A 23,135-nucleotide genomic window follows, 5' to 3' on the forward strand; every position below is an offset into this window, starting at 1 on the left:
GGGGTGGTGGGGAGAGACTGCACTGGAAATTCTGAGGACAGGAGTGTCACACTAAAGGGTTATTTGGGACATATCCTGACCCAGTAAGATTCTTATTTTTATTCTGAGTGGTTTAAGGGAAACAGGATGAGCAGGAAAGGGAACTGATATCTACATGAGCATCTTTGTTTTGCCTGGCCCCATGTGCATCTCACAAATGCACCACTCTTGGCTGCAACCCAGAATCTCTACCTATTGGTGGTATTTCAGTCACTTAGTCATGTCTGACTCTTTGTGACCGTATGGACTGTAGCCCTCCAGGTTGCTCTGTCCATGGGATTTCCCAGGCAAGAATACCGGAGTGGGTTGTCTCTTCATTCTCCAGGAGATCTTCCTGACCCAGGGATGGAACCCACGTCTCCTGCATGGACAGGCAAATTCCTTACAGCTAAGCCACGAGCAAAGACCCTCTCTATTATTATTGCTCTTTTCCTAAGAAATACTCTTTTCCAATAATACTCCAAGACTCTGTGCAGCTTCCCGAAGTCGCACGGCTAGACAAGCGAGGACCAGGGGCAGACCGTGTATGTTCCCACACACCACGTGACCTTCTGTGGCTACATGTGGGTGGAAATCACAGCCCCTGAGGGTGAAATGCTGAATCTGAGCATATGAAAATCTGGACTCAAAGTCAGAGACAGGTTTTTTTTTTTTTTTATTAGCAGTAGACTTTATGATTTACCAGAGATCCTGTTAAATATTGAAAGTTGTTTTCTTTTCCAGTAGCTGTTCCCTGGTGAATTCAAAGTATAATTGGAAAATTAGAAACGTGATTTAGCAAGCTATCTTTGTGAGAACGTCGGTTTTGGCCAAGTGCACGTGTGTGTGCTCTCTGGACACACTAAGAGGTGAACTCTCTCCGGCGCCTGCGTCTGGGGTCCAGGCCTTCACATCACCAGGCAGGCAACAGGAGCTCGGGCAACTGTGGGAGACAGGGCCGACCAGGAAGGAAAAGGGTCGATTGAAAAACCCCTTCCCGCATTTCAAGGAGAAGGTTACCCTTGAGAATACAAAAAGCAGGGTGGAAGTCAAGAAAGAGGAGAGGAAAGTACCTTCAAACAGGAACAGGGGGTCAGTACAAACGTGTGCAGGCGTGGGCGGGTGTGTTGCTCACGTTAAAGACACGCGCACGTATTTATGAGAAAGAGGAACACCGCTTCTGCTCAGTCGCTGTCTGGCACCTGTTCTCTTTTCTCATCCCCACTGAAGCCCGTGGCCCCCCTGGCAGGGAGGGTGGTGCCGCCGGCTGGCGACTGGGTGCCCGCTCTGGTGCAGGGCCCTGATTCCCCTCGGTTATAGCCCTGAGTGGCTTTCTTCAGAGAACTTCTCAAAGAGCACCCCTGACCGTGGCCACCTGTGCCTTCACCGGCTTTGAGGGAGCTCCATGGCACGCATCCTCTGTCCTCCCTGCCCAGGACCTGAGTCTTCAGGGGCAGGCTTGCTGGCAGTGCGGGGTTGGGGCAAGGGGTCTGTATCCCAGGTTCATCAGGGCCCACGTGAGGGTGGCCCCTCGGTCTTGACACTGTCTCTCCAAGCACCGAGCACTGCGGGCTGATCCTTAGAGGCCCCATCGGGACCCCAAAGGGTCCAGCACCTGCCCCAGAGAGCCCGGCCCGGTGTGCCGTGAGCCGGACTCTGGTGCCAGGACACCTGGCCCAGGACAGGCCCAGGAAGGGGACTGGGTGACTAGGACTGAGCGCTGGCTGAGGCAGGGACTCGGGGCTCCAATGTGGTGGAAAAGGGCTTTTCCTAGCTGTTTTTTAACGAGCGTGCACGAGACTTGGAAACATTTGTGAGACAAGGCCGAGACTGAGATCTCAAAAAGAGAAAAAGTTGAGAGAAACGGTAGTTTTAGAGGAGGGACAGAGAAAGATGGTTTTTGAGAGCACCTTAAATTTACACGCCAATCAAAATGAAGATGGCATCCAAGGCAGCCTCGCACGGGGGTACATGTGGGGCCTGGGTGAGGCTTACTGGAAAGTGTCTGGAGACAATCAAAATGAAGGTGGCATCCAAGGCAGCCTCGCATGCGGGTACACGTGGGGCCTGGGTGAGGCTCACGTGGGGCCTGGGTGAGGCTTACTGGAGAGTGTCTGGAGACAGAAGGGTGAACGTGGGGCAGAGAAGAGCCTTGATAAACGTGAAGGCATCATGCTCTTTACGATGACATTTTTAAGAGAGGCAGGAAGAGCCATTAGCTTGTCAGCCACGGCTCACACATGATACTGCATTTCAGAATTAGAGAAAAACGGACCAGCAGCAGGAACGGGGACACGATAGTGCTCACCGCATCACTCTCAGGGCTCGGACACCTCATGTCGGTCACCCATCTACTGACGCCATGCCCCAAACACATCCACAGATAGAGCACAAAGTCCCTGGACACTTGCTCGGAGAGATCCTTGTGGTCACCAGGGGGTTGGGAAGAAGCAAATGGAAGAGCCGTCATGGGGGCAGCTCCTTTGAAGGCCTGAGGACCACCCCCAGCCCAGGAAGAAAAACGCTGGCACGGAGGCCTGAAGTCTGGCTATGGATTCGGGGCTCAAACACTGCCCGCACTGGAGCCTCACACTCAGCCCTGCATCCCCAGGTGCCTTCAGCATCCCCAGGCGCCCGCTGGCCTCTATGGTCCTACCCAGGCTCTCGGGTCTTGTGCTCACAATTTAGAGCCCTGCGTCCCCGCCCCCGTATGCTCCCCACCCCCATCTCAAATGCCTGAGCAACATGGACATCTTTTTTTATCTTTTCCAGGATGATTTATCACAGGGTATTGAGTATAGTTCCCTGTGCTATACACTTGATATTCAGTCGCTCAGTCGTGTCCAACTCTTCGTGACCCCATGGACGGCAGCACACCAGGCTTCCCTGTCCATCACCATCTCCTGGAGCTTGTGCAAACTCATGTCCATTGAGTCAGTGATGTCATCCAACCAACTTATCCTCTGTCATCCCCTTCTCCTCCTGCCCTCAATCTTTCCCAGCATCAGGATCTTTTCCAGTGAATTGGCTCTTGAATTCAGGTGGCCAAAGAATTGGAGCTTCAGCTTCAGCATCAGTCCTTCCAATGAATATTCAGGGTGATTTCCTTTAGGATTGACTGGCTGGATCTCCTTTCAGTCCAAGGGAGTCTCGAGTCCCTTGAGTCTCAGTCGAGACTCGAGTCTCGAGTCTCAGTCCTAGTCTCCAACTAGGATCTTGTTCATCCATCTTGCATACTAGTTTGCATCTGCTAACCCCAAACTCCCAATCCTTCCCTCCCCTACCTGCACCCACAACCACAAGTCTGTTCTCTATGTTCTGTGAGTCTGTCTATGTTTCATAGATAAGTTCATTTGTGTCATGTTTTAGATTCCACGTATAAGTGATATCATATGGTATCTGTCTTTGATTTACTTAGTGTGATAATACCTAGGTGCATCTATGTTGCTGCAAATGGCATTATTTCACTTTTTATGGCTGAGTAGTACTCCACCGTATGTATGTACCACATCTTCTTTATACATTCATCTGAACATTGACATCTTTTTACTTTGGAGTCTGAGTCTTTCAGTGAGACACTCGGAGGCTTGCAGTTGATGGTGCCCTTAGCATCTCTGGAAGTAGAGTGTCACAGTGGGGTGTGTGTGTGTGCTCAATTGATCTGATCTGTCCGACTTGTTGCAGCCCCAGAATGAGGTACGAAGACTACACCTCGGGAACTTTCTGCCCACTCTTTTCGAGTGAACCTAGCTCTCTGGGGTAGCTGCATCCTTGTACCCTCTCTCCAAACCAATCGACCTTTAGCAAGCCCCCCTTGTCCACAAGTCATGGCCATGCCCACTCTGACCTCTGCAGAGTCCTTATTGGGCAGAGCCCAGAGGTCAGCCAGGCCCTCATCCTTCCTGGAGCTGGTGCAACCTGATGAAAACTTGAATTCCATGATTTTAAGCCTGCAACCACTGAGTCAGCTTCCTGAATCCCCATCGCTGTCCTTCCCCCTTCTCAAGCCTGTAGGCTCATGCCCCTCCCTTCTCCAAGACCCGCTGGAGCGTCTGTGAACTGAGCCCCGCAGGAGGTGCAGGAGAGGCCCTGCATGGGGGCTGCCCCCTTCTTTTCCCCTTTGGATAACAGAGCACAGACGCCTGGCCTCGGTGACCAGCACTGCAGCTGTGAGGCTGAGAAGAAAATGAACCTCTCTGGGATCAGCAGTGCCTCGCGGGGCTATAGGGAGGCTCGAGTAAGTCAATAAATACCCTGCACAGCTTAGAACAGCTCCCAACGACTCCCGGGATTTCTCCTCCTCCATCTCCAGAGGAGCCCTCCCCTGCCTCACAAGGGACAGTCCTACCCACTCCCCTGGGTCTTCCTCTCTACCTAAGTCCTCTCCCAACAAACGCAGTTCCTTCTTTAAGAAGTCTGGTTAATACAATTTGCTATCTTTTTTCAAGCTACCTATGTTTCATGCCCGGGCTTCCCAGGTGGTGCTAGTGGTAAAGAATTCAATTGCCAATGCAGGAGATATAGAGATGCAGGTTTGAACCCCGGGTCAGGAAGCTCCCCTGGAGAAGGAAATGGCAACCGCTCCAGTATTCTTTCCTGGAGAGTCCCGTGGACAGAGGAGCCTGGAGGGCTACAGCCCATAGGGTCGCAAAGAGTCAGACAGGACTTAGCACCTGAACAATGACAAAAACAATGGAGAACTGAGATGGCGTATGACGCTGGGCAGCTAAGCCTGTGGCCACAGCTAGAGAGAAAGACTGCAGACCGCGGCGAAGAACCGGTGCGGCCAAAACAAAATAAAATGATTCCACGCACGCTCAGTGGGGGCGGGACCACAGTGATTCCACGCACGCTCAGTGGGAGCGGGACCACAGTGGACACTATTTAGCTCTCTGTAATCTAGAAGAGGCCTACCGAATTCAGTCACATTTTTATCTGGTACAGACACACTTAGTACAAACATTAATCAGCAGATACATCTGTATCTTGGATGGAAATAGATGCAGCTCCAATGCTGAGAACCAAGGATGGGCGTCTCAGAGTGAGGCTGAAGGATATGCTTTTCTGGAAAGTGGTATTAACATTTGGGTGTGTCGTTAGTCACAAGCCTCTAATGCCACCGGAGGACGGCCCTGTTAAGGAGGAAATGCAACAGCCCAAGACTCGGATTCGCTCTCAGTCACTCCAAGAGCAAAGCACTTCCCAGTTTGCACCAGTTTGTTTTCCAGCCTTGCAGTGTGAGCACTGCCTCCAGTCTGTCCTTTTCCAGCAAAGTCAGAATCAGACTCCGGGGCGGACGATCCACCAGCTGTCCCAGCACAATCTCTCTTCATGGAACGGTCCCACCGGTTGTTTTGTCTCCTTTGATGCATTTTGTGTTCAGGGGAATGAGAAGCAAACAGGATCACTCTCTCTCTGGGCCATTACCTCGGAGAACAATCGTACCACTGAGAGCCCCTCTATCTTGGAAACAGATAGTTGCACACAACATGTTTGTATAAGCAGTTCCTTATTCATGGAGTGGTTTCAATTACAATAAAAACGGAAACACTGTCAGAAACCATAATGAAATTATCTCAGATTGGGACACCAATGCCAACATTTCAAATTTAATTTTTTTCAAATTTTCATATTTGATTCCTTCCCAACATTCTGAAAAAGTTAAGCAAAGGGAGTAAAATACTGTGAATTCATAGACCATGCACATTTTTTATATGTGAACAAGTCCCTTAGGACTCCCTTTGCTTTTATTTTCCTCTACTGATTTTTGGTTAAAGATGCTTTGGGGTGTGTAAATATATGAAGTTTTTAACCTAATTCAAGTAGCATGTGTTTATACATATGTGATCAACCAGATTTAATAGTTTAAATTAAAGTAGTTGCTATTGAAACATTTTAATAGCATTAATCATTGCACAGAATTATATTATTTATTGGTTTTCTTGTTAATTTTGGTTTTCGCATGAGAGAGGAACTTTTACTTTCCATTTTATTGCTGAGTGCCCAGCACTGAGTAGAAAGCCTGGCACATAAAAGTTCTCAGTCCATCTTTGTGCATATTAATTACGGACAGTGCAAATGTATTATCACTGTACTTTCTTGTAGCGTCACACTTAATTCCATATCCAGTGTTTTTTGCTTTTTTTTAAAACCATTTGACTTTTGCTGGAACTGCAGCATTTCACAAAATTTCCTAATTTCTAGATTCCAAAAGGATTCTTCATAGAAGATTTCTGCTCCTGGGTGTCGTCGGGCCCAGAGCACAGAATTATTTATTTTGCCGTTGACAGGGGCGACTGTGAACCCACAGCCTCCCGGCGGGCTCTGCTCGCTTGCTGCCTTACCCGTGCTAACTCCAGCTGCCAGTGTGTTTATTTTGGTCATGTATTTCAAAGGACCATTTCTACCCTAAAGTAAACAAACATAATGGAACAGCTGTGGCTGATAAAAACTCCCAGGCATAATCATCACCCTCTTGTACATATCCTGTGGTTTCAGATTTAATTTTAAAATTTTTCCTTAACTCTTGATTCACGATCGGTACAGCGAGCTCAATGGAGAGCGGATGCAAAACTGTTCGCTCTCCTAGCCGGGCACAGATGGGGGAGAGCAGCCCATGCCGTCTTCCCTCCTCCCGCAAACGCAAACGCGAGGCCAAGGGGATTGAGGCTGGAGCTGGAGCGCATGCGCCTGGACCAGCTGCCCCGCGTGGGCCGCGGGTGATGCTGCGCCGCCGGGCGTGCACGCGGTCGGTCCCAAGAGCCCTCCCGAGAGATGCTCTCACGCCGCCAGGCCAGGCTCTGGGACCACACACAGCTCCTCAGGCGACTAGGGTGGCGGCCCTAGCTGGATAAAGCATGCAGAAGGGACTGCCATTTCCCTACCATTTCCTTCAGACTCCATGTGCTAACTTGCTTCAGTCATGGCCGAATCTTTGCGACCCCCTGGACTATTGCCGGCCAAGTTCCTCTGACCAGGGGATTCTCCAGGCAAGGACACTGGAGTGGGTTGCCATTTCCTTCTCTGTCAGACTGCATAGGCAACCATAATGTATAAATGATCAGCTTCAGAAAGTATAAATCATTTGTTTTGGTAAAAGCTGTGAGATTCCCCAAGAGTTTGTTTGTTCTGTGAATGCAGCACTACACCTTACTTGTATCTGAAAAAGCCCCCCAAACCAAAACAAACAAAAAACAATAACAGCAACAGAAAGCCTCCTTTCATAAATCATCCCAAGCATTGGGATTTGCATCAGTCCTTCCACTGAAGATTCAGGACTGATTTCCTTTAGGATGGACTGGTTGGATCTCCTTGCAGTCCAAGGGACTCTCAAGAGTCTTCTCCAACACCACACTTCAAAAGCATCAATTCTTTGGCACTGAGCTTTCTTCACAGTCCAACTTTCACATCCATACATGACCACTGGAAAAACCATAGGTTTGACTCATGGACCTTTGTTGGCAAAATAATGTCTCTGCTTTTTAATATGCTCACTAGGTTGGTCATAGCTTTCCTTCCAAGGAGCAAGCGTCTTTTAATTTGATGACTGCAGTCACCATCTGCAGTGATTTTGGAGCCCAAGAAAATAAAGTCTCTCACTGTTTTCATTGTTTCCCCATCTATTTGCCATGAGATGAAGTGATGGGATGCCATGATCTCAGTTTTCTGAATGTTGAGTTTTAAGCCAGCTTTTTCACTCTCCTCTTTCACTTTCATCAAGAGGCTCTTTAGTTCTTCTTCACTTTCTGCCGTAAGTGTGGTGTCATCTGCATGTCTGAGGTTATTGATATTTCTCCCGGCAATCTTGATTCCAGCTTGTGCTTCATCCAGCCCAACGTTTCTCATGATGTACTCTGAATATAAGTTAAATAGGCAGGATGACAATATACAGCCTTGATGTACTTCTTTCCTGATTTGCAACCAGTCTGTTGTTCCATGTCCAGTTCTAACTGTTGCTTCTTAACCTGCATACAGATTTCTCAGGAGGCAGGTCAGGTGGTCTGGTATTCCCATCTCTTGAATAATTTTCCACAGTTTGTTGTGATCCACACAGTCAAAGGCTTTGGCATAGTCAATAAAGCAGAAGTAGATGTTTTTCTGGAACTCTCTCTTGCTTTTTCAATGATCCAACGGATGTTGGCAAGTTGATCTCTGGTTCCTCTGTCTTTTCTAAATTCAACTTGAACATCTGGAAGTTCATGGTTCACATACTGTTGAAGCCTGGCTTGGAGAATTTTGAGCATTACTTTGCTAGTGTGTGAAATGATTGCAATTGTGCAGTAGTTTGAACATCCATTGGCATTGCCCGTCTTTGGGACTGGAATGAAAACTGACCTTTTCCAGTCCTGTGGCCACTGCTGAGTTTTCCAAATTTGCTGGCATATTGTGTACAGCACTTTCACAGCATCACCTTTTAGGATTTGAAATAGCTCAACTGGAATTCCATCATCTCTGCTAGCTTTGTTCATGGTGATGCTTCCTAAGGCCCACTTGCCTTCACATTCCAGGATGTCTGGCTCTAGGTGAGTGATCACACCATCGTAGTTATCTGGGTCATGAAGATCTTTTTTGTACAGTTCTTCTGTGTAGTCTTGCCACCTTTTCTTAATATCTTCAGCTTCTGTTAGGTCAGTACCATTGCTGTCCTTTATTGTGCCCATCTTTGCATGAAATGTTCCCTTGGTAACTCTAATTTTCTTGAAGAGATCTCTAGTCTTTCCCATTCTGTTGTTTTCCTCTATTTCTTTGCATAGATCACTGAGGAAGGCTTTCTTATGACTCCATGCTATTCTTTGGAACTCTGCATTCAAATGGGTATATCTTTCCTTTTCTCCTTTGGCTTTAGCTTCTCTTCCAATACGGAAATCAGATTGATTATATTCTTTGCAGCCAAAGATGGAGAAGCTCTATACCCTCAGCAAAAACAAGACCGAGAGCTGACTGTGGCTCAGACCATGAACTCTTTATTGCAAAATTCAGAGTTAAGTTGAAGAACTGAGGGAAAACCACTAGACCATTCATGTATGACCTTAATCAAATCCTTTACGATTATACAGTAGAAGTGACAAATAGATTCAAGGGATTAGATCTGATAGACAGAGTGCCTGAAGAACTATGGACAGAGGTTCATGATATTGTACAGGAGGGAGTGATCAAGACCATCCCCAAGAAAAAGAAATGAAAAAAAAAAAAAACCTATGTTAAGCATATGGTAACAATAAAAATTAATACAATTTAAAATTGAAATGAAATAAATCTTTGGAAAAGTAACTTCAGAAAATCCTGACGATGAATGAAGGTCACATGATTATGAATCAACTCTCCACCTCATGGGTCTCCTATGGTTTTTTACATCCCTTTTAATGGTGGACACACGTGCAAGGCTCCCATGTCAGCTGGGAGCCTCCTGCCCTTTGCATCAACAGAGAAAGTTCCCTACAGAAGTTGCCTCCTCCCCAACTCCAGATTCTAATGAAGTTCAGAGTCTTCTACCAGACTTGTGAGCTCACCTGTGGACTGGCAGCCCAGGAACCCCAGCAGCTCCTGACCATGACCGAGCTAGTGTGTCTCGGCCACTCCGATGCCCACGTGGGGGTGGAACCCACCTCATCCACGGGTTCCCCAGGGAGCAGAACCAGGACCGACCTGTCAGTTCACGGCTGATTCCACACTCATCACTTAAAATGGCTTTACGATGGGTTTTGATATCTGGCTGGCGAGTGTCTCTCACTGTTCTTTTCCTAAACCTTCCTAACTATTCGTGAGCCTTCTACACCAATTATCGGAACCGTTTGAAACCCTCCATGTGAAATCTTGGTCGAATTTTGGTTAGAATTTCATCAAATTATTTGATTAACTTCAGGGAGCGTTGGTGTCTGTATGGTTTGTCTTCTCACCAACATAGGTGCCATTTTTCTCTGTTTTTTGAGGTCAGAGTAAACAAACTCCTTTCACACACCCTCACAGTTTCTTTTAGACAAAGCATACACCCTGTTGGATGCGTTCTGAGGCTTTTTAGTTTGTGTTGACGTTGTGACTGAGGGACCCTTTCCTGTTACATTTCCGAGGCGAATGCTGCATCTCCATCTTCGACCCTGTCTCCTCCAACACTCCTCTAGGAAAGCCTAGAGCTGTCCTAGCCACATCGCACACGTGCTTGCTCTTATACGGCAGCCCTGAGAGGCGAGCACCTGGGAGGAACCACTTGATTCTCCTGGGTTTTCTGCCGATAAAAATATGCTGCAAAGAGTGACAATTATTTTCTCTTCTGTTTGAATTGTCATTCCCCGAATTCCTTTTTCTTACCTTTGTATTGCCTGAAACTTCTGGTTAAAATGCTGCCTGACAGTGAGGATAATGAGTAGGGTTTCTTTTCTTCCTGACATCAGTGGAAAACACTTCTGTGACTTCACCATTAAGTATGGTCATCGCTTTAGATAACCAGTAGATGCTTTTGATCAAGGAGAGAAGTTTTCTTTCCTTCTTAGCTTCCTAAGAGTTTTCTTTTCAGTCACGCACACATGGTTTCAATCCATCAAAGCCTTTTTATTGGTGAATAAAAATTTAGATTCTTTCTTCCGTTCATCTATTATAGAGATGACACTGATCTATTTCCCACATGTTGAGTCACCTCTGGGTTACTTGGATAAAGACTCCTTGCATGTAATGTACTATTTAAACTTTTTTTTCCCTGTGAAACAGAATGGAAAGAGGAAAATGCGTAAGACATACGTTTCCAGTTTAGCAAATTACTGTGTACTGAGTGCCAGGTCTTTATTATCCGGAGAAGAAACAACTTCCCCTCAGGTTCACTCCCAGCATCAGCCCTTCTCATCCCCCAAACCAGCCGCAATCCTATTCTCCTTACAGTTTTCAACCTGAATATGCTTCTCTAAACACTTTAATTTCATTTTGCCATTTTACCACCAGCTACATGGAATAGGACTTTCCTCGTGGCTCAGATGGTAAAGAATCTGCCTGCAAGGCAGGAGACCTGGGTTCAACCCCTGGATCAGGAAGATCCCCTGGAGAAGGGACTGGCAACCCACTCCAATATTGTTGCCTGGAGAATCCCATGGACAGAGGAGCCTGGTGGGCTACAGTCCACGGGGTCTCAAAGAGTCGGACACGACTGAGCAACTAACACTTTCACACTCACTAAATGGAATTAACCATGCAGTAGTCTTTCTGAGAAGCAGGCTTCTTCTCTGCTCGTCCCACTCTTGGAGTATCTGGAGGCCAGTTGCTGTGGTCTGCTGTTTGTGCTGTGTCTTCTTCACGTGGTCTTGCTTACTTACTTGCCTGGTTATCTTTCACCTTTGCTGGTATGGTGGACAGTGCACTATTTTCTTCCCAGGAGAAAACTGAGAACTGTGCTGTGATGTCTTCATTCAGAGGAGTTTCATTCCTTTTTGAGCCATGTGCGGGGCCCCTGTGAGTCACTGGCAATCTGCAGTCACTTTAATCTAGTCTCAGGATTTGAGAGATTTTTCTGCACCATCCTGCTGATTCAGGGCTGGTAAGAGAGGCAGCTTACTCACGTTCATCCGACTTCTAGGAAGCGGAGTGCCGGGGCCAGCCAGCGCAGGCTCATCGGAGCTGATTCTGTGTGGCTTTTCCCAGTGACATGTTCAGTGAGGTCACAGTGGTAGCTTGAAATTGGCTCTCCTGGGTGTATTTACACTATGGAAACCAGCGATGTTACAAATCAGGACTTTTTATCTTGGAGATCTAGTTGTTAAAAATTTACTTATTACCATATGAGTTCAAATCTTTGGGGTCTCCACCTAAAATGAGGGGTTGTTTTACTTGGTTCCCTGCCCTTGGCAGGACCCAGATTCCTATTTTTGTCCTTTAAGCTCCCAAAAGCTGTTAAACGCACAAACTCGCCTCTTACCCTCCTCTTCCACATCCAAGTCCATCAGTGCAGAAGCAGCCCTAGGTGTCTCACTTGGTTGTTTCCCAGTTTGACCTTTATGAACACTTCTGTGTAGGTTTGGGGGTGAGCACACGTTTTACCGCTCTAGGACAAGCACAGTGAGAGTGTGCGGCTATATAGTAAGTGGATGTTCCGACGAGTAAGGAACGGCAGGCTGTTTTTCAGAGTGGCTGGACTGCCCGTCCTGTGTTCCCCTTAGCAGTGTGTGAGAGTGCCAGCTGGACTGCCCGTCCTGCGCCCCCCTTAGCAGTGTGTGAGAGTGCCAGCTGCTGTGCACCTTGTCAGCACAGGGTGCTCCCAGGCTCTGCTGACTTACCACCTTGTTTCCTTACTTACATATGGTCGTTGTTCAGTAACTAAGCCATGTCCGACTCTTTGCGACCCCATGGACTGCAGCACATCAGGCCTCCCTGTCCATCACCATCTCCCAGCACTTACTCAAACCCATGTCCATTGAGTCACTGATGCCATCCAACTATCTCATCCTCTGTCACCCTCTTCTCCCCCGACCTTGCATCTTTCCCTGCATCAGGGTCTTTTCCAATGGGATGGCTCTTTGCATCAGGTGGCCAGAGTATTGGAATTTCAGGTTCAGCATCAGTCCTTCCAATGAATATTCAGGGTTGATTTCCTTTAGGATTGACTGGTTACTTATATATGTATACATGTATTTATTTTACCTTCATTTTAGCCCTTCCAGTAACTGTGTAGTAAAGCTTTATTTCCGTATTTCCTCCTGATGGTGAAGATTTTCCATGTCCTCAGTTCCCATTTATAAAGCCTCTTTGGTACAGGGTCTGTCCAATTCTTTTGCTGGTTTTAAAGCTGGATTGTTTATCTTCTTATTGTTGAATCTGAGTGTTCTTTAAATAGGCTGGATACACATCATTGTTGGATATGTAATTTGCAAATATTTCCTCTCTTATGTCTGTGTTTTATAGTCTTTATATTTCCATTGATTAGCAAAATAGATACGTGACATAGAAAACAGAACTCAGAAGGAAAAAAAAAATTCATACAAGAAACACAGGGAGGAAAGGACTAAAAGTTTATATACCAAACCCAGGAATTGGATTGCCTTTGGGAGGGTGATGGGGATGATGGGGGAATGGTTGAGAAGGATTGTAGCTTTTCTATAATGACTGAAATTTTTACAGAGAAAAAGATTTATTTAATAAGAAACACATGAATATGTGAATACCCTATGCCATCTACCATCAACATGTCAGCCATGAAATGAAAAAACACCTGCTCCTTGGAAGGAAAACTATGACAAACCTAGACAGTGCATTCAACGTAACTTTGCTGACAAAGGTCCATGTAGTCAAAGCTATGGTTTTTCCAGTAGCCAGTAGTGTGGATGTGAGAATTTGACCACAAAGAAGGCTGAGCATTGATGAACTGATGCTTTCAAACTGTGCTGCTGAAGAAGATTCTTGAGAGTCCCTTGGAGAGCAAGGAAATCAAGCCAGTCCATCCTAAAGGAAATCAGTCCTTGAATATTCATTGGAAGGACCGAGGCTGAAGCTGAAACTCCAATACTTTGGCCACCTGATTCGAAGAACTAACTCATTGAAAAAGACCCTGATGCTGGGAAAGATTGAAGGCGGGAGGAGAAGGGGATGACAGAGGATGAGATGGTTGGATGGCATCACTGACTTGATGTACATGAGTTTGAACAAGCTCTGGGAGATGGTGATGGACAAGGAAGCCTGGTGTGTTGCAGTCTAAGGGATTGCTAAGAGTCAGACATGACTGGGTGACTGAAGAACAACTATATTCCACATAAGAGTGAACTCATATGGCATTTGCCTTTCTGCATCTGACTTATTTCACTTAGCAAAATACCTTCAAGTTCTGCGATTTGTCGCAAATGACAGGATTTCATGTTTTATGGCTGAGTAGTATTTTACCGTATTTTACTGTATCTATCCATATCTGTATCTCCATCTATCTATGTGTTTACATATGTGTATCACATCTTCTCTGTCTGTTCATCCGTGGATGGGCACTCTGATTGTTTCCCTATCTTGTCTGCTGTAAATAATGCTGCAGTGAACAGAGGGATACATACATCTTTTCAAATTAGTGCTTTCGTGTTCTTTTATAAATACCCTGACGTGGGATAGCTGGATCGTATGGTGGTTCTATTCTTAACTTTTTTATACTGTTTTCCTTACCACTTTACACTCCCATCAACAGTGTATGAGGTTCCTTTTTTTCTCCAGCCTCGCCAACAGTTGCTATTTCTTGTCTTTTAGATACCCGCCATTCTGACAAGTGTGAGATGATATCTCACTGTGGTTTTGATTGCGTTTCCCTAATAATTAGTGATGCTGAACATATTTTCACATGCCTGCTGGTCTTCTGTGTGTCTTCTTAAAAAAAAAAGTCTATTCAGCTCCTCTGCCCGTTAAAAAAAATCAGGTTCCTTTTTGTTGTTGTTAAGCGAAACAGTTCTTTACATGATTTTGATAGTAACCTCTTATAGGACATGTGGTTTGCAGACATCTGCCCCCATTTGATAGGCTGCCTTTTCGTTTTATTGACAGTTTCCTTTTCTGTGCAGAAGCTTCTAGGTTCGCTGTGACCCCATTTGTTTATTTTGCTTTTGTTTCCCTTCCTGAGAAGACGGATCCAGATCCGTCTGCCAGTCCCATCACTGCTGAGACTGATGCCCAAGAGCGTACTGCCTGTGTTTGCTTCTGGGAGTTTCCTGGTTTCAGGCCTTACGTTCGAGCCTCTGGTCCACTCCGAGCTGGTTTTTGTCTGCAGTGAGACAGGGCTCTAGTTTCATTCCTTCGTGTGTGGCTGTCCCGTTTTCCCAACGCCATTTATTGAAGAGACTGTCTTTTCTCCATTGCATACTCTTTGCTCCTTTGTCACAAGTTAGTTGTACATATACATGTGGGTTTATCTCTGGGCTCTCAGCTCTGTTCTGCTGATCCGTGTCTCTGTTTTTCTGCCAGCCCCATGCTGTTTTATTACTATGGCTTTGTAATATAGTTAGACGTCAGGGAGCATAATACCTACAGCTTTGTTTTCTTCTCCTCAGGACTGTTTTGGCTAAGGGGTCTTTCGTGGTTCCACACGCATTTTAGACTCTTTTTTTCTATTTCTGTGAAGAATGTCCTTTGGATTTTGACAGGATTGCACTGAATGCATTTTTCTTTAGGTAGCATGGGCATTTTGATCATGTTAATTCTACTAACCCACGAGCACAGAACAGTTTTCCACTTATCTTGTCTTCAATCTCTTTCCACCATGTCCAATAGTTTTCATGTACACGTCTTTTGTCTCCTTAGTTAAATTTCTTCCTAGGTATTTTATTCTTTTTTATGTGATTCAAAATGGGGTTGTTTTTTTAATTTCTCCTTCTGATAGCTCATTTTAGTACTTTTGAATGTATCTGTCATATTAATGTTTGAAAAGTGCCAGATGAAACTATTTCTAAACTGCACAAAGGTTTCCTTTTCTCCACATGTTTTAAAATCCATAGTCAACTCTACTTCATGCTAATTAAACAATCTTAAATTTATAAGAATTTGATTCATAATCAAACACGAATATAATGACAGAATAGTATTTGGTAACATATGGACTATATGACTACGTCTTATGGGAAAACTATCCTAGTTATAATGAATATGTTATTTCTCTATGACAAAACTTATTCTTTCTGAGGAATCATTAAATGCAAAGAATTATTGAAATGACCCCTGTCTCATATTGTACAATCATGCAATGCAATTATGCAGTAAATTCTGATAATTATATTTCAATTGAGCTAAAACATTTAATTGAACCAAGATGTTATTACAGACTATCCTCACATATGCACACATATTTTAAATTTCCTCTCATGTAATCACCAGGAGAGCTTAATACTGAACTAGCAATTATTGTGTGAGCATGCTAAGTTGCTTCAGTCGTGTCTGACTCTTTGTGACCCCATGAACTGTAGCCCGCCAGGCTCCTCTGTCCATGCGGTTCTCCAGGCAAGCGTACTCGAGGGGATTGCCATTTGATCTGAGATGAAGCAGGGATTTTTGAATTTAGAAATTACTGAATTTTTATATAAGAAGGTGAACTTTGTAAGGTCATTTGTTAAAACACAGAGCCCCCTTTATCTTTTAAGCTTTCCAAAAACGTCCAGGCAAGGCCTAAGACACAGACCCGAGAGAGGCTCGGATGACACCAGCAGGTCCTGTCACCGCATTTCCCGGCCTGTCCCGCCTGAGACGGGCTGCGGCTGCAGCCACGCCGAAGCCGCTGGTAGTTGTGGGTTTTCATTCATAAAAATTTCATAAGTGAAAGAGTAGCTTTGGGCAGATTGAGAGCAGGGAGAGAGACGAGATCAACTCCTCATTTCATTCTAGATAATTTCCCCAGAAAATTTCCAGTGTTTCTGTAAATGTGGAACTAACTGGCTTAATTCAACATTTTCTGGGGAGTTGGGTATTGAGAGTCGGAACTTCTGTGAGATGTTAACACCATGTTCTCGGCTTCATTTCCTTAGGGATCTTCTTTAATGACTATGTTTCTTAAAAGTGAGAAAAAGCCAAGTGAAAAGGAACAAGGGAGAGAAAGGAAAAAACTCCTCTCGCCGAGATCACGTGCCGTCTTGGAGACATTTTAGTCAATACACATTTCTGAAGCTTTTCATCTGCAGCTGCGCTGGGCTGAATGCTGAGCCAATGCAATCCAAAACCTTTAGAAGATGGTGCGCCACGTGTGTGCAAAACTGCTTCGTTATCACATCTCCGTTGGAGGTTTGATGCGAGCATGGTCCTGGGGAGGGAGGCGTGGGAGATGCTCCTGAGGGTGGACCTCCCTTTCTAGGACACTGGCAGAGCGGGCTGGGGGGTGGGGGCGCTAACATGGGTCTGCTCCCCCCGCAGGTACGGACCTAGAAGCAGCGCTCCCTGCTCGGTACCAGGTAGGAAAGCTCCAGCACTGTGGCCCCTTGGGACCCTTGGAGGGGACAGGCCAGCGTGATCTGTTGGACCTAATGCGGAAGAGTCAGGGGTCCCCTACCTGTCAGGAGATGAGAGGGGATACAGGGAGGACGGGGAGGAAGGAGGTGGTGCCTGGGGGTCAAGGCGGGAGGCAACCGGAGCAGAAGGGGCTGCCACCCTGCCGGCCTCAGCCAGCTGCTCAAAGCACCCCCCTCAAGTTGGGGTGGCCCTCATCAGGTGGGCCTCACCAGGGGTTCTGCACCTCTTTATACAGTGGGGACTCGGAGATGTGGGGGCCCGACCAAGAAACCACCTGGGCTCTGAGTCCATGTCCAGCTTTTCAGAGAAAGCCAGATATGCACCCCAACCAATAATGGGGGGTGCCCCACATGTCATTGGCCCACCTTCGCTTTCCCGGGCCCCCAGTTCTGAGCAGGGCACTCTGGAGCCGTCCCTCTGTCCACCATAACTCTCTCCCCATTACCTGCCTGCCCTGAGTCTGGGCCAGACAAGCTGGTGGTGGCTGAGTCCTTCGCTAGAGCCAGCTCTAGGGAGGTGAGCAGCCTTGTCCTTGTTGGGGGGCCTTCCTGTTCTCACTCCAGGGCAAGGGGGATGAGGAAAGAAGGGAAGACCGGCTCCGCTGAGTGCTCATGTTTGCAGAGAACACGCAGGCAGCAAGCCCCTCTGAAACACTCCAGACCACTCTCCCAGCCTCGCCGGGGGAGTTCCGGGGCTCAGCTCCGGGCCTCCGAGGAGCTGGGTCACTGTCACGTGGGAGGTCGCTCTGAGGTGGACCCACAGGCAGAGCAGAGGCTCTGGGCCTGGTCCCACCCTGCCGTCTCTGATCAGGCACCTTTCGGCAAAGCTACCGACCCGCTCCGTCTCCGCCTCTCTGAATCCAGACGCTGCACTCTTCCCAGACGGGCTGGTGGTGCTGATGGCGGGCAGATGTAGCCGCCCACAGGGGACCCTAAGCTGTGGTTGTCTCGGTTTCCCCAGGGCGATGGGAGCAGCACACGCTGGCGTTAGCACAGGGTTTGGACGCACGCTGCTGCTGGGGTGCCAGGTCATTTCGGAGCCTGGCCCAGAATGCTCAGAGCCCTCTCAGCCCTGGCTGCACCATCGCACCCCCGTTGGCTCCCAAGGGTCCTCGGCTGTGGCTCTGAGGTGTGGCTGGAGCCCTGTGCCCCAGTGGGGTCCCTCTGCCTCTTGCCCACCTCGCCACGGTCTTCAAGCTTCTCGAGGTGGGTGAGTATCCACCCTGTCCGTATGCCAGCCGCCGGGGCAGTGTTGGGTCGCGGGCTGGGACCCTGACGTGCCGTTTAATCCCGGAGTGGACGTGACCCGCGCCATCCCTGGGCTCAGCCCTTGGCTCCTGCCTGCACGATCCCCAGGCCTGCTCCCAAGGTGCCAGCAGGCAGAGTCCTCGGTGGGTTAACAGAGAAGGGGTGAGGGCATCTTCCCAGGGAAATGGCCCACGTTCGCGCAGCTGGTCCAGAAAGTTACTGAACTGCATAGAAAATGCCTCTCTAGGTCCCCGAACCTGCCAGCTCATGGCCCAGCAGAGGTCTGGCCTCGGGGGAAGGGAAGGAGAAGAGTGAGCTGGCAGCCCCCCAGCCCTTCTGCTCCCTCCCGCCCCTGCACCGGACTCACCCCGGGAGGAGTGGGGGGGCCAGCCACACCGGCTCTGTCTTCTGATCAACGCAAGCAGAAGAATCACTTTGCACACTGTTGTCAGTCTTGAAACGGCCGCCAGTCACCCTGCAGGCTGGAGAGTGAGGTCCACGTGCATCAACAGTTAGGTGGGCCTTGGACTCAGAGGCAGGGCGGGGGGCGCAGCGCTGGTGTGGAGGCCCGCCTGGGGAGTAAAGACCGTCTCCCTTTGCCCCTCACCACACACACCCGCGGCTCTGCCCAGCGGCACTCTCGCACGCTCTCTGAAGCTGGGTCTTGGCAGTTGCGAGGCCTCAGCTGGCTAAACAAGACTGGCAGGCCCCTGGGGCCGAGCTGCTGAATGCCACACGGGCAGGGGGTCTCTCCCTCCCCTCTGGCCCGCCGCTGGAAACCCACCGGCTCAGACTCTGAGAGGCCACCGAAGACCCCAGGGCACAGGTGACATCAGAGCCTCAGGGGCCACGCGCTGACTGAGGCTGGGTTTGGCTGGTGGACAGGGCACAGACGGAACACGTCAGTCATTGACTTGCCTTCAGTTGGAGTGAGAGGTGAGCTCTGCGTGGATCACTCCTCCTGGGGGTGGTGGGGGTGGTGGGAGGGATGACACCTTATTTTTAAAGACTCCAGTGGAAACGTCTCCTCGCAGCTGTGAAAACACTCTCCGGGTCAGTCCTGGCCAGCGCGTGCAGTCGCTGCGCACCGGGGCAGGGTTTGCTCCAGGGCCTGGGGAGGGAGGTCTGTTTTCTCCTCATCCCTGAAAGAGTCCAAGGTGGACACGACTCTAAAATGCAGAGCGGCTTTTACACCCTCCCATGAACCGGGTTGTGGCCCGCCGGCCAGCTCCTTCCCTCTGGCACTTTTTCTAAACACCTAGAGTGGTCACATCAGCCTCCAGCCGGGACGCCCAGTGGAGGGAGTGGCCGCTGATTTGTTCTCTACGGACCCAGTGCTGACCCTGCAAGCGCTGTAAGCGCTGTATCAGCACACCAGACAAGCACGTTCTTGGCCTCAGGTCAGTTCAGTCGCTGAGTCGTGTCTGACTCTGCGGCCCCATGGACTGCAGCATGGCCTCCCTGTCCATCATCAGTTCCCAGAGTTTGCTCAAACTCGTGTCCATCAAGACGGTGATGCCATCCAACCATCTCATCCTCTGTCGTCCCCTTCTCCTCCCACCTTCAATCTTTCCCAGCACCAGGGTCTTTTCCAAGGAGTCAGTTCTTCCCCTCATGTGGCCAAAGTATTGGAGTTTTCAGCTTCAGCCTCGGTCCTTCCAATGAACACCCAGGACTGCTCTCCTTTAGGATGGACTGGTTGGATCTCCTTGCAGTCCAAGGGACTCTCAAGAGTCTTCTCCAACACCACAGTTCAAAAGCATCAGTTCTTTGGTGCTCAGCTTTCTTTATAGTCCAACTCTCACATCCATACATGACTACTGGAAAAACCATAGCTTCAGATAGATGTCCATAAAAACCTGAAACCAAAGGCTCCCTTTGATTCCTGAAGCTGGGATACCCCGTTGGGACATATGGAAGCGTCCTGGCCTCAGTTTTGCAGTCTAAACGCTGAGCTCTCATTACAGATTGCCTCATAGCACCATCAGCTAGGTCCTCGGAATCACGTTTATGGAGGGTTTTTAATCCACACTGTATCTTCACAGGCATTTTCTCCTTCCTTTCGTGGTCCTACAGGAGGGGCGAGGGCAGACTGTCTCGTCTCACACCTAAAGAAGCAGAAACTCGGAGGTGTATGGAACCGCCCAAGACCGTTCATTCCTACGCGTCAAAAGACGTCTCCCCGACGAAAGCATCTAAAGGGAACTCGTTCTTGTTCCCAGGCCCACATGTTAGCATGGGCTCCCGCTACAGTCCGTGTGTGTATGTGAGCGCTTTAATTGGTACCCACGTAAAACAGCCCTTTCTGTTGATTTTCTTCAGCAGGTTGTAATCATAGACTCTCTTCTGCCTCTTTCCCAGGGGGAAGGCAGTCTCACTCAGGGTGAGGATAAAGCACAAGCCATCAGGGGCTAAATGCGCGTTGAAATGATGTGCTGTCTTCCACCCCTCCCCCAAAGAGAAGCCACCTTTTGATTAACGTTGCTTGGGGTTATCTGGATGTGGTGTCTTAGGGCAAGCTGCAGAGCAGCCCGGGGGCAGTGCTAGGAGAGGGCCTACCTACCCCGAGGCTGGCTGGAAGATCTAGTGAGCTCACTCGAATGCCCTGCTCAGCTTAGTGTCTGCACCGCCCGTGGGCCGTGAGATGGTGTGAGAAGGGGGTTGGAGCCGTGGGGGGCGGCAGGGCAGGGGAGAGGAGTCAGGCGCAGCTCCCCGAGTGAGACCGAACGTGAATCCTCGGTCGGGCACGGACATGGAGACAGGGCCAGATGGGGTGTCTCTGAGAAGCGAGAGTCTGATGCTTTGGGCTCCCGTGGATTTTGCCGTGAGCCGGTGGTGCGCTGGTAGAGGCTTAACGACAAGCTGCCTGAAAAGAAAAGCAAAAGCCCCTGATGAGCAGCATCTGCTGATTTCTCTGGTGTAACTCCTCCCAGAGCGGCACGTGTCGAGCTACTCAAGGCAGAGCTGGGGGGACGCGGGGTCAGCTCTCGGGAGCCCAGGGCTCTGGGACGGCATGGGAAGGGCATCTGAAGGGCAGGGCCGGGGTCCAGGGAGGGGAGCCCATGGGCATGTCCTGTCTTGCAGGGGCCTCTTCTCGGGCTCTTGGAGCCGGAGTTAGCGGGCTCCGGGCTCCCCTGCCCGGCACACCTGTCTGCGTGCTCCCTGAGACCAGCTCCTCTGGGTGCAGGTGTGAACATGGCGCTTCGGAACCAAGGAGCGTGGAAGCCTCTTGTTTGGTCTCTGGGCCAAAGCAGGACTGTCTTTTGTAGGAGATGCTTTGGGGAGGTGGTCTGGCAGCCCTCTGCCTCGCGTGGGGCCCTGGTGCTGCTAGACAGTCGGGCTCACTGCAGAGCTCTCCCCATCTCTCCTTCCTGCCTTCCACTCTGTGTCCTGTGGCTCCACCGACGGCCCCTCCGTCTTCAACGAGAACCGCCTCTGCACCCTGACAGTGGCCCTCATGCGCCCTGAGGGCTCTCTCCTAAAGCTGCTCTTTTCCAGCTCCAGCCAAAGTCCCCGCCCCGAGCTTTTCTCCGATGGAGTCTCGGGCTTTCTGCCGAGCATCTCCCCACATGGGTGCCTGGAGACGGGGAAGAAGGCGTTGCTCCAGGAACTGACCCTTATCCCCAAACCACACTCCTGAACCGGATGCATTCCGCTGTGTACACAGATCAACAATCTGGAAAGCGTTCAAATCCCTGCAGGTCGAGTTTTTGCAGTAAATGAGCTCCGAGAATCGCCACAGTAACGCCCAGGGACCAGTCCCCTCTTCCTGACATCTCCTACCTTGCCTGCTCTTCGTCCAGACCTGCTGGTGGGTCATCGGGCCCCCATCATCGATGTTTTGGGCTTAATTTCCAGGCTCTGTTGTTCTTTCCCCCTCACCTTCTCCCAGCCCCATCTCCCTGATCAGAGCCCCTGCCCCATGCTCCCCGCCTGTGGCCGCCCTTCCCAGCTGTCCTCTCCCTCCGGAGGGCCTTGTGCACCATCCTTCAAGGCCCCGCCCTTCCAGAAACTGCTCCTTTGTTCCTCCACGGGTGGTGGCTCCATGTGGCTCCTTCCTGACTGCTGTGGGTCACGTGGGCTCCTGCCTCGCCAGGCAGGAAAGACTGGTTTGCCAGCGATGGCTCACCTTCTGGGGAGGCCGGAGGACGCTCCTCCCATCCTGAGGGACATCCAGGATGCCAGCCTTGGAGCCCGATGGGCTGGCCTTGGCCCTCCACCTCCGAGCTGTGTGTTTTTGTTTGTTGTGAAAAAGAACACACGCGGAGAAAGCGGTGTTAAACGTCAGTGTCTGGAGTCTAGGATTATGTGGCAGGAACCACCCAGGTGGTAAGTGGGGCCACGCCCGGCCGCACAAGCACAGGCGATCACTGTCTAAACAGACGAGACCCGGGGAAGGGGGAGCCGTTTCAGAGCTGTGCCAGTGAAGCTTATTTCGGCCCAGCTGGTTCATGGAGCACTGACTCAGCTTCCCCACCAGCAAACGGACTCAGCGGCTGTCACTACCTGCTCCATCCTCGGGTGTACTGGGCAAATCGCTGAAGGCAGAGAAACCTCTGGTGTGGGTGCCAGGAGCTGGGAGTCTTCATTAGTCCTGAAATAGCAGAGAGCGATTTCAATGCCCTTCTCTCCATCAGAGCGGCTTCCCAGGTGGCTCAGCGGTAAAGAATCTGCCTGCCAATGCAGGAGACACGGATTGAGTCCCTGGGTTGGGAAGATCCCCTGGAGAAGGAAATGGCAACCCACTCCAGTGTTCTTGCCTGGAAAATTCCATGGACAGAGGAGCCCGGTGGGCTCCAGCCCATGGGGTTGCAAAGAGTCAGACACAGCTGAGCGCCTGAGCACACACGCATACCCTCTCCATCAGAAGGCTCCTTCTCTCTGTTTTTGGGGACCCTTGGTTTCTCCATCCTTGAAGGAATCCTGGCATCCTGA

General features: G+C 49.5%; 1 long non-coding RNA gene across 1 annotated transcript; it reads right to left on the reverse strand.

The window, feature by feature from the left end:
- Positions 1-8,959: 8,959 nt before the first annotated feature.
- Positions 8,960-11,629, reverse strand: LOC145505327 (uncharacterized). The gene is made up of 2 exons (XR_014052937.1): positions 11,177-11,629; positions 8,960-10,708 (listed from the first exon to the last, which is right to left on the reverse strand). It is a non-coding gene; the product is annotated as an uncharacterized LOC145505327 (long non-coding RNA).
- Positions 11,630-23,135: the final 11,506 nt, after the last annotated feature.

Source organism: Giraffa tippelskirchi, chromosome 5 (genome assembly GCF_054371585.1).
Source record: "Giraffa tippelskirchi isolate mGirTip1 chromosome 5, T2T-mGirTip1v1.2.pri, whole genome shotgun sequence".
Taxonomy (NCBI): domain Eukaryota; kingdom Metazoa; phylum Chordata; class Mammalia; order Artiodactyla; family Giraffidae; genus Giraffa; species Giraffa tippelskirchi.